The 14,272-nt window shown below is 50.3% G+C and overlaps 1 pseudogene; it reads right to left on the reverse strand.

Annotated features, from left to right (window-relative positions):
- Positions 1 to 1,558: 1,558 nt before the first annotated feature.
- Positions 1,559 to 4,906, reverse strand: LOC130029406 (U6 snRNA-associated Sm-like protein LSm2; annotated as a pseudogene).
- Between the last annotated feature and the right edge of the window lie 9,366 nt (positions 4,907 to 14,272).

A 14,272-nucleotide genomic window follows, 5' to 3' on the forward strand; every position in this document is an offset into this window, starting at 1 on the left:
ACCATACCTGGAGCCAGGGATTGAACCTGAGTCAGCCAGGTTAAGGCTTCACCCCTGAACTATCTCTCCTGCCCCGTCACGTGATTCTGAAGCTAGCTACGCTTGAGAATCATTTGAGTGTGTGCATCGGTGGGGACTTGGGGGGGGGTGGGGGAGGGCAGGCGAGGGGCTCCTTTTAAACAACAAAGACTATTTTTAGGAGAAGTTTTAGATTTATGGCACCACACAAGGGAAGGGAAGAGACAGATTTCCCTCTTGTCTCCTACCCCTCTCATGCAGTCTCCTCTACAACACCACACCTCAGAAAGGGGTGTATTTGTCACAACTGATGCACCATCTTTCTAAATCACTTCACCAGGCATTTGGGTTATCGGGGTTCACATATTTGCAGAAGTACAAGTTGCTGTGTGTTATACTGTAGCAGCCTCAATTATAGTGTCACACAGACAAGGTCCAGGGCCCTGGAATTCTTTTCTGCTTTACGATTCATCTGGCCTGTGGCCCATCCCCTGGCCACTACTAATTTTTTTTTTCTTTTTGGGTCACACCCGGCGATGCACAGGGGTTATTCCTGGCTCATGCACTCAGGAATAACTCCTGGCGGTGCTCGAGGGACCATATAGGATGCTGGGAATCGAACCTGGGTCGGCTGCGTGCAAGGCAAACGCCCTACCCGCTGTGCTATTGCTCCAGCCCTGCCACTACTAATTTTTTACTGTTTCCATAGTTTTTGTTTTTTAGGGGGAGCTCTTAAGTAGTGCTCGAGAGGTCTAGGGGTCCCACTGCTGATTCTTAGCCGACGAGGCTGGAAGTTCAAAGGCAGGGCCAAGGGCACAATGCTGCTGGCCCTGCCATCCTAGGGCTACTGGACCACAGGGGTGGTGCTGGGGCCTCTAGGGCTGCATCCGGTTATGCTCACGGACCATGTGGTGCCCTAACCACTGTATCATCCCCAGCCCCATTTCCCTAGTCTTGACTTTTCATACACCAGTAATCTTTGTGTGTTGGCTTCATTCATTTAGTCACACGCACTGAAGCTTCTCCCGTGACTTTCATGGCTTCACAATTCATTTTTTAGCATCAAATAATATTCCATAGTCTGGCCGTACCACAGTTGATCAAGCTGAAAACCCTCTTGGTTGCTTGCAAGTTTCAGTGGTTATGAATCAAAGTGCTATGAGCATCCATAGGGAGCATTTTGGTATTTGTGTGGAAAAATCTGGTTTTCAGCCCCAACCTAGGAGCATAACTGGAGACAACAGTTTTTTTTTTCCAATTTGCATTATAAATTTTATTCCCGAAGCGAGAGACAGGTTTCTTCCATCCCCAAGATCACCCTCTGCCCTGAAGAGATCTGGGGAGGGTCCCCATTGTCCAGGGCAAGAAGGGAGAAGGGCTGGTACTGCAGCCTCCAGACTACGGATCTAGTCTTCATTCTCAACAGAGGATAGTTGCTGCCCACTGTTATTTCTTTCATCTGTTCATTCATTAAAAAAAAAAATTAAAAATCCATTACTGAAACAACACAGTAAGCTGGGACAGGAGGGCAGAGGGACCATCACTGTTTCTGCTGTGGGGCCTCCTTCCTTCTGCATCTTGTAGGAACTGTGTGTCAACCTCAGCTGCTGGCAACTGAACATACCGGACCACAGAGCCCCCGATAAAGCAGTTCTTCACCAACAGCATGTGGGGGTAGTTCTCAGCCCGGTGACACTGATATCCGCTATTTTGATGTTGAGATACTCCAACATCCACAGAACGGAATGTTCCACAGATGCTCAGGTCTTTCTTGAATTCCACCACCATGTCCTTGCCTGCAAGGGACTTGAAAAGGGAAAGAAAAGCATGGTGCTTGCATGCAGGAGTGCTGGCCAGGCCTGTAAGAACCCAGCTGGGGTCTCCCCCTCCCCCTCCCAGCCCCCAGAGGGAGGCTGGGGTGGGATCTGAGGCCCACAATGGTTATTTTTCTGAGGAACTGTCAGACTGTCTTCTAAAGCGACAGTGCTTATTAATCTAGCAGCAGTGAGTCAGAGTTTCTGTTGTTCCGTGGCCTGCCAGGATTTGGTAGTGGTCGTGCTGTGGATGGGGGCATTCTTCTAAGTGTGTATATTCTTGATTTCATCTGCATGCTTCTTCTGGCATAAGAAACATCTCTTCATATGTTTATCTGCCATCTTTCTGTCTTTGGTGATGAGTCTCTTAAGGTGATTGCCCCATTTATTTTTACATGTTGTCTCCTTGTGGTTGAATATTATGAGTTCGGTGTGTATTTAGGGTTACAGTCTTTTATCAGCTATCTCTGGCAGATGTTTCCTCCCAGTCTCTGCTTTTTCTTCTTATCTTCTTAGCAGTATATTTCACAGAGCAGAAAATTTAAATTTTAATGAATTCCAGTTTCTCAGTTTCTTTTCCTTAATGGTTTTTGGTTTCAGTATTGTATCTAAAATGTCATATCGAAACTCAAAGTCACCTAGATTTCTTTTATGTCATTTAAAATTTTTTTCATTTGTTTTTTGTTTTGGGGGCACACCTGGCAATGCTCAGGGGTTAGTCTTGACTAGCACTCAGGAATTACTTCTGGTGGTACTTGGGGGACCATATGGGATGCTGGGGGTCGAATCCAGGTCAACTGCGAGCAAGGCAAATGCCCTACCCACTGCACTATCTCTCTGGTTCCCTAGAAGCTTTTATAAAAACATCATTTCCCTCAAAATAGATAAATAAATAAATAAAACCAAGCATCATTTTCCTCATCACATTTAGGTCTGTGATGCATTTTGAATTAGTCTTTGTGAGGGGTGTAAAATCAGTGGTTAAATTATTTTATTTTGTGTGTTGCTCATGAATCACTTGCTGAAAACGCTGCCTTTTCTCCATTGTTTATCTGCCTCTTTTTGTTCAAGAACTGTTGATTGTACTTCTATGGATCCAGTACTGCATCTCCGCTCTCTTCCATTGATCTATTTCTCTCCTTGCCAGTGCCACACTGTCTCGATTACTCTAGTTTATGTTATAGAGTCTGGAAGCTGGAAAGTGTCTGTCCTCACATTTTGCTATCCTTCAGAATTTACTTGTCTTTTATTCCCGGGGAGGCGGGGTTGCCAGGGCGACAAGTGCTAGAACTCCACCTTGCGGCTATTAATAGCTTCCATTGAAGCCTTCCAAGCACTGACTTCATCCAGCCCCGCTCCCCGTGGGTTCCCCTCTCCCTCTGCAGTCCTCGGAGGAGCCCGGGAAGGGCCCTGGGGGGGCTGCGCGGGCCACTTCCCTGCCGCCTGACAGCTTCCCTGGAGAAGGCAGGCCCGGAGCCTTCGGGTTCGGTTCTGGTCGGGTGGGGTGGGTGGGAGGGTGCTGGGTCTAACCACAAATCCTCCTCCTCCCAGCCCCCTTTGCAGGTCCGGGCCTCTCCAGAAACTTGCAGAGTGGGGGAGGGCCACAGCTGGCAGTGCTCAGGAGCTATTCCTGGCTCTGTGCTCAGGAGTAACCCTTGGTGATACGCCGGGGACCATCGGTGGGAGTCCGAGGCAAGTTCAGCTGCATGCAAGAAGCAGCTGCACTGTCTCTCCACCCCAGTTCACATCTGTCACTGGCAGAGCCAAGGGACCCCAGAGAGGAGGGTCCGGGGTGCAGCATTCCAGAAGTGCGCCCAGCTAGTGTAGAGTTGGTGTCTCAGGGACAGCCAAGCCTGTGTCAGTCCCCAGCCCCGGCCCTGAGGCTCCCACCAGCTTCTCAGTCCTGGTGGAGGAGAGGGAGTTTCTCCCTGATCTCAGTTCCACTTTGGTCCCTAACATCTCTGGCCAAGATCAGACTGCGTTGTGTCACCCCCAGGAGGCTTGGCTCTGCCCCTCACCCCATTCCCCTTCCCATTCTCCACTTCCCTGCTTGGCCCAGAGTTCAAGGTTTGACTGACTGTATAGGCCTGCGAACCCTCCATCTCTTGCAGGCCCTCCTCACCCCTGCCTCAGTCCCTGGCCCCTCCTCCTGCTCCTCTCCCCTGGGTGAGAGGGGTGGGACTCCTCCCAGAAGGCCCCAGCTGCCCCCACCCCCAAGCCACCATCTGCAAATCTCTCCAGGGCCTCTCTTCACCCCTCCCCCTCACAGGGAACCCAGTTCCTTGGGATGGATTCTGAGCCCAGCTCACAGTGACCTCATTACTGCAGATCTGAGGGGGGGGGGGTGTGGTGGGGGTGGGTGCGGGGGCATAGGCGAGTATGGGAGTGTGTGTGTGTGTGTGTGTGTGTGTGTGTGTGTGCGCAAAAGTGAGTGGAGAGATAGAGCAGAGGTGCTCGCCAGCAGGAGCCCAGGGATTTCTGGTGCATGAGTCATGGGTGGGAGGAAATCTAGGAAGATTCGCCTTCAAAGATGACAGTGCCCCTGACCAGCTGTGTCCACTCTGAGCTGGCCAGGCACGTGACCTGGGCATTGCAGAGGCTGGAGGTGGGGGGTGGGGGCTGGCTTTCTCTCCAGACCCCAGAGAGCAGCAGCTGTCACGGATATTTCCAGCTTGCCCAGATGCCTAGACATTTAAGGATGTGATGCCTGGAATGGGGTGGGCCTGGAGGGCATCTCTGCAAGACATCAGCAAGGCTGGCTCTAGGCCTCAGGCCCCAGATGGGCCTGGGTCTGCAGCAGGCTGGGGGAGCTGGCCACTTTCTAAGTCCTAGGTGTACAGGAAGCATTGGAGGTGACAGACACTCTCCCTGCTCAGAGCTTTTCCTCCAGAGGGGGCAGAGCATAAGAGGGGTGAGGCACTGTTTCCCCAGAAAATCGGAGTAAAGCTACAGAGAGCTATGAGGGAGCAGGGGGGAGGGGGTGACCCAGCAAGTGTGAGATCCAGAGGCACCATGTAGGAAGCCTGGAGGGAAGAACCTTCCATGGGGTTCGGGGGAAGCCCAGGGCTCCCCATGCCCGAAACCATCTGGGGAGTGAACCAAGCTGAGCAGGAGGGTGGTTTCTCTCTGGGGACACGGAGGCTGGATTCTACCCCTGGTAGATCAGGAGGAGAAGCAGGCCACAGTCCCTTTCCCCTTCTCACTGGCTTCCTGGCCACAGGGCTGAGGCACTGGATGGAAAAGTCACGGTGAGCAGAGGACTTGTGGGAGCCGCCCTCCCCCTGCCCCCCTGTAAGTCTTCCAGCCACAGAGACCCCCACTTTGCCCCCTTTCGGGAAGGGGACAGAGCCTTTCAGTTCCAGAGCTGCCAATTCCCCAGGGTGAAGAGCTGCTCCCCCAGCTCAGGGAGTTCATCCTTCCGTGCAGGCCCCGTTTGTAGACGTTCCACATCCCCCCAGGACCCCAATTAACTGGGCAGCCCCCGGAGGGGTGGTGGTGGTGGTGGTGGTGGAGGAACTTGTTCTGGGCCCACCCCCGACACCCCTTCAGATCCCAAGCCCCGTTATTCACGCAGCCGCTCCTTCAAACAGACGTTTTCGGGCTTCCTGGGTGCCGGGGAGCTCCCAGATGCACTGGAAGTTGTCAAGCGGAGCCGCCAGGCCGCGCGCCCGGCCAGCCGGGGACCTCGTGGGGGGCTGCGGCCCGCTCTGCTGCGCGGGGTCCAGGCGTGCACCCCTCCGGGGCACCCCCCGCAGCGGCCTGGCACCGCCCGCGCGCCCCGGGAGCCGAGCGGGCGGGCGGGCGGGCGCGGGTGTCACTGAGCCGCTCATTCTCCGCGCAGCTGTCACCATAACAACCGCGGCGAGGGACGCGCGGCGATGGCGCGGGCGGGGGGCGCGGGCGGCCCCGGAGACCCAGCCCCGCGGGCGCCACGCACGTCGTCGCTGCCGCGGCCGTCCCCGCGGGCGGGGAGCGAGGCCGAGCCCGCGCCGCAGGCCCCGCGGCCGAGCGCCCGCGCCCGGAGCCCCGACTCTATGGCCCGCGGGGAGCGCGCCCGAGCCGCCGCGCCGCGCCCCGCCAGCCGGATCCCCAGCGCCCGCGGGCTCGGGGCCGCGCCCCCGCCGGGCATGGGCAGCAGGTAGCCGGCGGAGCCCCCGGCAGCCCGACGATCGCTGCCCCAGCAGGGCCCTCCCCCCGGCGGCGCGCACCCGCGCGCGCACCCCGCCGCCGCCCGCGCCCCGCGCTCCTGCCCAGCCGCGCCGGCCCCCCGCCAGCGCCCGAGCCCCGGATGCCATGGGGAACAACTTCTCCAGTGTCTCTTCTTTGCCCCGGGGAACCGCGAATCGCCCGCCGCGGGGCCACCCCGCCAACCTCAAAGGTAAGGGCCCGGGAGTCGTGGCGCAGGTGGAGAGCCTGGGCGGGGACGGCCGCCCCCCATCCAAGCCGCTTCCCAGAGGTGCCACCTGCTGTGCGCATTTGGAACCGAGAGATGCGCAGCTGGACCGGGGTGGGGACTTGCGGGGAGCTGCCCCAGATGCGAAGGTAATGGGCGACCCCTCCAGGCTGGCGTCCGCGCCCCTTCTTCCCCAGGCTGGCCTGCGCTGGAGTGCCCTGGAGCTAGGGGTGGGGGCTTGGCGAGCAGGCCTGGGTGGAGAAGGGCAGGGGCGTGGGGGGGGTGGGCGATGCCCAGTCGGGCCCGCTGCCCACCAGAGCTTCTCAGGGGAGGCGTCCGCCTCTCCCTTCCCGCTGCCAAGGGCTGGGGCGGTCACACACTGGGCACCAGTTGCATTTCCAATCGCCAGGGCTTGTAACTGCCAGGAAGAAAGTCCCGGGTCCTCTAAGGGCGATGACTTTTTGCATCCACCGAATTATCCTGCATTCGGGTTTCCCCAAAGGTCGGTTGACTACTTGGAACCCAGTGAAGAGGCTCCGCTTGACAGAGGGTCTTTGTGCTTTTAGTTCTCAGACCAACTCCCTTCCCTCCAACCCCCCTTTGAAAACACAGCTCCCCCCAGCACCCCCAGGTCCGCAGGTTCCCCTCACATGCTTTGCCGCCCTGGGCTCCAGGCAACAGTTGTCCTGGGCAGCGCCCAGCGAGCAAGGCTCCCCTGAGACAGGGAAGGAAGCCTTGGGGCTTTCTCAGAACCCACCCTGCTCAGGAAGGACAGTACTTGACAAAGCAGTGACATTCACGGAGAACTTCCACAAACACCTTTCCCACGAAGGCTGACGTAGGCAGAACCAGTGAGCCCTTGGTGTGCGGGGGACCCACACGTGGCTTGTTTTAGCTTCCAGAGAGAGGCAGAGGGAGGGTGCACACCTCAACTTCTGACAGAGAGCGGTGTTGTCCTATCTCTGGCTGCACAGTTCAAACCTTCAAGACAAGGGAAAGGCAGAAGACAGGATCGGGGTCCTGTCTTCCAACCCCAACTCCCAGAACCCCAGTTCTTGCTGGACTTGAAAAAAATCAATGGAGGGTAGGTTGTGGGGAGGCTGTTTTTTTCCTTTTGGTAATTAATATGTCAGTCCAGATTCAGGTCCCTTTGAAATATGATATTCCACTGGCCTTGTGATTCTGTTGGAGAAGCTGGTTCTCAGGACCAGGTGATGTGGGCAGTGACGGGGCTGCTTGGGGCAGATCCATTTTTACCAGGAAAAGCCCCTTCACTGCCCCATGTTGTGGTGTGTTTTCCCTTGGGGGACCGTTCTCCGATGTTGTTCTTGATCGCAGACTTGGCGGAAAAGCGAACCAAAAACCAGGATATAAAGGAGTATTGGCTGTGAGATCACAATTCGGTTAAAAAGAAACGAATGCCGTCCCCTGCAGGCTGAGGTTTTCCTCTGGGGCGCACAGATTACACGCGCTGTCTCTTCTTTAAAATCTTTTCCTCTCTCCTAACTTTGCGGCGGCAGACGAGCGTTGTTTCTGCCTAATCGAAGAGGAGCTGTATGTGTCAGTGTAGAAAGGCTGGTTCTGGGTGGGGGAGCGTTCCTAACGCTCAGGAGACAAGGGGCACCCCTGCGTTTGAGCTGCTTGCTTCCGCGCGAGAGTCAGGGAAAGGCAGAGGACTCGGGTGACCCATCAGGACTTGTGGCAAAGCCAGGCACCTTGGGCCAAAGGCATGGCGTAGATGGGTCCTGTAACGAGGTGACCCCGCCTTGAGAAGCCTTGTCTGTGACCACTGGGCGGCCCAGAGAAGGCGTCTGAATGACACTTCTTTTATCTGGAACTTGGAACTGTGGGAATGTGAGGTGTCATCTAGGAGGGGCCGCTGGGAGGCCCCTGTGGCCAGGGTTTCAGGCAAAGGAGAGTGTGGGTAGGAGGGGGGCCAAGGTCACTTCACTGCCCGTGCCCTCGCCGCTGCCCTCTGGGCCTGACTCCCTGCTTGTCTGTCCTGGGAAGTCCCTTTGATGTTGACCTCTGGGGTGCAGGGGTCAGTGCCCCCAAGGGAATGATTGGAGGGCAGTTGCTTACCATCCACAGCACCTCCTCACTCCTGCCCCTGCCCCTGCCGCTGCCCTGCCTGCCTCCTGGAGGTGGACAGAGAGTGTTGGCCCTGCTCCTTCCAGCCCTGAGATGCAGAGCCTGCCCTGGTGTGGGAGGGGTTCCCTGTTCTTGCCCAGTCCCCTCCACTCAGGGCCCTCAGCTCTGTTCCCGCCTTTGATGGGTGCTTCCTGCAGGTTCCCTTCTGGTTGTGTCAGCACCAACTGCCGAGCCGTCTCTGATTTTGCACGTTCAATGTGTGTGTGTGTGTGTGTGTGTGTGTGTGCGTGTGTTTGTACTGGTCTTGGGCCACACCCAGCAGTGCTCAGGGGTTACTCTTGGCACTGCACTCAGGAATTACATTTTTTCTTTTCACATTGAATTGCCATGAGATAGACCCTACAAAGTTGTAAGTTCATGATAGGGTTTCAGGCATGCAGTGTTCCAATGTTCTCATCCCTCAACCACTGTACATTTGCCACCACCAACGTCCCCAGTTTCTTTCCCCCCACCTGCCTCTATGGCAGGCAGCTTTCTTCTTTCTCCTCTCTCCTTTTGTGCACTGTGGTTTGCAGAACGGGTACTCAGAGGTCATTGTGTTTATTCAGGGCATTCAACATTCTTTTTTTTTTTATATTAGTGAAACACCATGAGGTACAGTTGTAGATTAACAATGTTTTGTGCTTGGGTTTCGATTTTACAATGATCAGATACCCATCCCTCCACCAGTGCCCATTTTCCACCACCATGGATAATATGCCTCCCAACCCCATCCCCTCCATCCCCCCCTGCCTCTGTGGCAGGGCATTCCCTTTTGTTCTCTCTCTCCTTTTGGGTGTTGTGGTCTGCAAAAGAGGCATTGAGTGGCAAACATGTTCCGTCCATAGTCTACTTTCAACATGCATCTCCTCTCCTTGGAGGATCCTCCAAACACACTTTATTTGGTGCTCCCTTCTCTATCTGAGCTGCCCTTTCCCCTAGAATGCCCTGCTGGCCTCTAAGCTATGGAGTAATCCTCCTGGTGCTGATCTCAGCTATTATTGGGTATTATATTTTGTTACTTTATGTCTCCCAGATGAATGCAATCTTTTTATGTCTATCCCTCTGTTTCTGACTCATTTCACTTAGCATGATACTTTCCATGTTGTACCACTTGTATGTAAATTTCATGACTTCATCTTTTCTAAGAGCTACATAGTACACCATTGTATAGATGTATCCAAAGTTTCTTTAACCAGTCATCTTTTCTTGGGCACTCAGGTTTCTTCCAGTTTCTGGCTATTGTAAAGAGTGCTGCAATGAACAAACAAGTGCAGATGTCACTTCGACTATACATTTTTGCCTCTCTGGGATATATTCCCAGGAGTGGTATTGCTGGGTCAAATGGGAGCTCAATTTCTAATTTTTTGAGAATTGTCCATACTGTTTTCCAAAAGGGCTGAACCAGTCGGCATTCCAACCAACAGTGAAGGAGTGTCCCTTTCTCGCCACATCTGTGCCAGCAACGGTTGCTTTTGTTCTTTTGAATATGGCCCAGTCTCTGAGGTGTGAGATGGTATCTCATTGTGGTTTTAATCTGCATCTCCCTGATGATTAATGATGTAGAGCATTTTCTCATGTGCTTTTTTGCCATTCGGATTTCTTCTTTGAGAAAGTTTCTGTTCATTTCATTGCCCCATTTTTGGATGGGGTTGGATGTTTTCTTCTTGTGGAGTTTAACCAGTATTTTGTATATCCTGGATATCAACCCCTTGTCAGATGTGTATTCGGCGAATATCCTTTCCCATTCTGTAGATTATCTTTGTATTTTGGTCACTGTTTCTTTGGAGGTGCAGAAGCTTCTTAGTTTAAGATAGTCCCATTTATCTATCTCTGTTTTCACTTGCTCGGCCAGTGGTGTGGCATCTTTGAAGATACCATTAGCTTTAATGTCATGGAGGGTTTTGCCAACTTTGTCTTCAATGTACCTTATGGTTTCTGGTCTGATGTTGAGGTCTTTAATCCATTTTGATCTTACTTTTGTACATGGTGTTAGGCAGAGTGCTGAACCCATTTTTTTGCATATAGCCGTCCAGTGATGCCAGCACAATTTGTTAAAGAGGCTTTCCTTACTCCACTTCACATTACTTGTACCTTTATCAAAGATTAGATGATTATATGATTGAGGGGAGATGTCAGTGTATTCAACCCTGTTCCATTGGTCTGCAGTTCTGACTTTGTTCCAGTACCATGCTGTTTTAAATATTACTGCTTTGTAGTACAGTTTGAAGTTCAGGAGGTTGATTCCTCCCATTTTCTTTTTCCCAAGAATTGCTTTAGCTATTCGTGGGGGCTTATTGTTCCATATAAATTTCAGGAGTGTTTGCTCCATTTCTTTGAAGAATGTCATGGGTATCCTTATAGGCATTGCATTGAATTTATACAATGCTTTCGGTAGTATTGCCATTTTGACAATGTTATGTCTCCTGACCCATGAGCAGGGGATACCTTTCCATTTCCTCATGTCCTCTTTTATTTCCTGAAGTAGCGTTTTGTAGTTTTCTTTGTACAGGTCCTTTACTTCCTTAGTTAAGCTGATTCCTAGGTACTTGATTTTCTGGGGCACAACTGTGAACGGGATTGTTTTTTTCATGTCGCTTTCTTCTCTCTCACTGTTTGCGTATAGGAAAGCCATGGACTTTTGGGTATTGATTTTATAGCCTGCAACTTTACTATACGAGTCTATTGTTTCTAGGAGTTTTTTGGTGGAGGTAATTGGGTTCTCTAAGTATAGTATCATATCATCTGCGAATAGTGAGAGCTTGATTTCTTCCTTTCCTACCTGAATGCCCTTAATATCTTTTTCTTGCCTAATCGCTATTGCAAGTACTTCCAGTACTATATTGAACATCAGTGGAGATAATGGGCATCCTTGTCTAGTCCCTGATCTTAGAGGGAAGGCTCTCAGTTTTTCCCCATTGAGGATGATGCTTGCTGTAGGCTTGCGGTAGATGGCTTTAATTATGTTGAGGAAAGTCTCCTCTATTTTGGCTAGGGTTTTCATCAGAAAGGGGTGCTGGATCTTGTCAAATGCTTTCTCTGCATCTATTGATATAATCATATGCTTTTTATCTTTTCTTTTGTTGATATGAGGGATTATGCTGATTGATTTTCGAATGTTAAACCATCCTTGCATCCCTGGGATTAATCCTACTTGGTCATGGTGTATGATCTTTTTGATGAGTAGTTGGATTCTATTTGCTAGTAGTTTGTTGAGGATCTTTGCATCTGTGTTCATCAGGGATATCGGTCTGTAATTCTCTTTCTTTGTGGTATCTCTGTCTGCTTTTGGTATCAGTGTGATATTTGCTTCGTAGAAACTGTTCGGAAGTGTTTTTTATATTTCAATTTCGTGGAAAAGCTTAAAGAGGATTGGGAGTAAGTCCTCTTTCAAGATTTGGAAGAATTCACTAGTGAATCCATCCGGGCCAGGACTTTTGTGCTTGGGGAGACTTTTTATTACCATTTCAATTTCCTTGATGGTGATAGGTCTGTTCAGGTATTCCAGGTCTTCGTGGTTCAGCCTTGGGAGTCTGTAGGAGTCTAGGAATTTATCCATTTCCTCAAGGTTTTGATGTTCTGTGGCATAAAGCTTCTCAAAGTACTCCCTGAGGATCCTTTGAATTTCTGTAGTTTCTGTTGTAATGACCCCCTTTTCATTTCTGATTCGGTTTATTAGGGTTTTCTCTCTCCCTTTCTTTGTGAGTTTTGCTAGAGGCTTATCGATCTTGTTAATTTTCTCGAAGAACCAGCTCTTGGTTTCATTAATTTTTCGGATTGTTTTTTGGGTTTCCATCTCGTTAATCTCTGCTCTGAGTTTTATTATTTCCTTCCTCCTGTTCGGGTTGTGCTCCTTTTGTTGGTCCTTCTCCAAGCTCTTAAGCTGTGAGGTTAGGTTACTTATGTGTGCTCGCTCCTCCTTCCTGAGGAATGCTTGTAGAGCTATAAACTTTCCTCTTAACACAGCTTTTGCTGTGTCCCATAAGTTTTGGTAACTCGTGTTCACATTTTCATTCGTTTCTACGAATCTTTTGATTTCCTCTTTGATTTCCTGTCTAAGTCACTCGTTGTTCAATAGTGCACTGTTTAATTTCCAGGTGTTTGATTTAGTTTTCTGTTTTTGTGTGTGATTTACTTCTAATTTCAGTGCATTATGATCTGAGAAAATTGTTGATGTAATCTCTATCTTCTTAATTTTATGGAGGCATGTTTTGTGGCTCAGCATGTGGTCTATCTTTGATAATGTTCCATGTACGCTTGAGAAGAATGTGTATTCAGCTTTTTGTGGATGAATTGTCCTGTATATATCTACTAAGTCCCTTTCTTCCATTGTTTCCCTCAGATGAAGTATGTCCTTGCTAAGCTTGAGTCTGGTTGATCTATCAAGAGGTGACAAAGCAGTGTTGAAGTCTCCCACTAGTATTGTGTTGCTATTGATGTCTTTTTCCAAATCTATGAGTAGTTGTTTTAAGTACTTTGCTGGTCTCTCATTAGGTGCATATACATTTATTACTGTAAGTTCTTCCTGTTGTACAGATCCTTTGATCAATAAGAAATGGCCTTCACTGTCTCTTATGACCTTCTTCACTCTGAAATCGATGTGGTCTTATATTAGGATGGCTACCCCAGCTTTTTTATGGGAGCTGTTTGCCTGTAGGATTGTTTTCCAGCCTTTGACTCTGAGTCTGTGTTTGCTTTGACTATTGAGATGTGTTTCTTGCAGGCAGCAGAATGTGGGGTTCAATTTTATTTTTTTTAAATTTTTTTAATTAGTGAAACACCATGAGGTACAGTTGTAGATTTACAATTTTTTCTGCTTGGGTTTTGATTATACAATGATCAGATACCCATCTCTCCACCAGTGCCCATTTTCCACCACCATGGATAATATCCCCCCACCCCCATCCCCCCTGCCTCTGTGGCAGGGCAATCCCCTGTGTTCTCTCTCCTTTTGAGTGTTGTGGTCTGCAAAAGAGGCATTGAGTGGCAAACATGTTCAGTCCATAGTCCACTTTCGACATGCATCTCCCCTCCTGGGAGGATCCTCCAAACACCCTTTATTTGGTGTTCCCTTGTCTATCTGAGCTGCCCTTTCCTCTAGAATGCCCGGGGTTCAATTTTCTAATCCATCCTGCCACTCTATGTCTTTTAATTGGTGCGTTTAGCACATTGACATCGAGAGAGATTATTGTTTTGGGATTTTGTCCCATTGTTCTGTTGAAATTTGGTGTATTTGAGGGGCCTTTCTTGCCTTAAAGTAGCCCATTTAGTTGTTCTTGTAACCATGGTTTTTAGTCTATGAAGTTCCTGAGCTGTTGTTTGTCTGTGAAACTGTGTGTTGTTCCTTCTATTATGAATGAGAGTCTCGCTGGGTAAAGTATTATTGGAGAGGCATTTATTTCATTGAGTTTTCTCACTATGTCCCACCACTGTTTTCGGGCCCTGAGGGTTTCATCAGAAAAATCAGCTGTGAATTTTAAGTATGCTTCTTTGTAAGAGATTTCTTTCTTAGATCTTGCTGCTTTAGGAATTTTGTCTCTGTCTAAGGTTTTGGTCATTTTGATCAGAATGTGTCTTGGGGTATTTTTATTCGGATTTCTTCTAGCTGGTACCCTTCGGGCCTCCTGAATGTGGTCACAAGTTTTCTTCAGCTCTGGAAACGTTGTAGCAATGATGTCTTTGACAGTTTCTTCTTCATCAAGGTTTTATTCCTGTACCTCTGGGACTCCAATAATTCTTAGGTTACCCCTCTTGGCTTCATCACGATCTTCTCTTGCCATCTGTTCCCGAATTGTGAGTCTCTTTTCCATTTTCTGCTCTTTTCTGGAGAGTCTCTGAACTTCATCTTCGAGCTCACTGATTCTGTTCTCAGCAGCTGTTACTCTGCTGCTGAGGCGTTCCACTGAGGTTTTCAATT

Source organism: Sorex fumeus, unplaced genomic scaffold (assembly GCF_029834395.1).
Source record: "Sorex fumeus unplaced genomic scaffold, SorFum_2.1 ptg000043l, whole genome shotgun sequence".
Lineage (NCBI taxonomy): Eukaryota > Metazoa > Chordata > Mammalia > Eulipotyphla > Soricidae > Sorex > Sorex fumeus.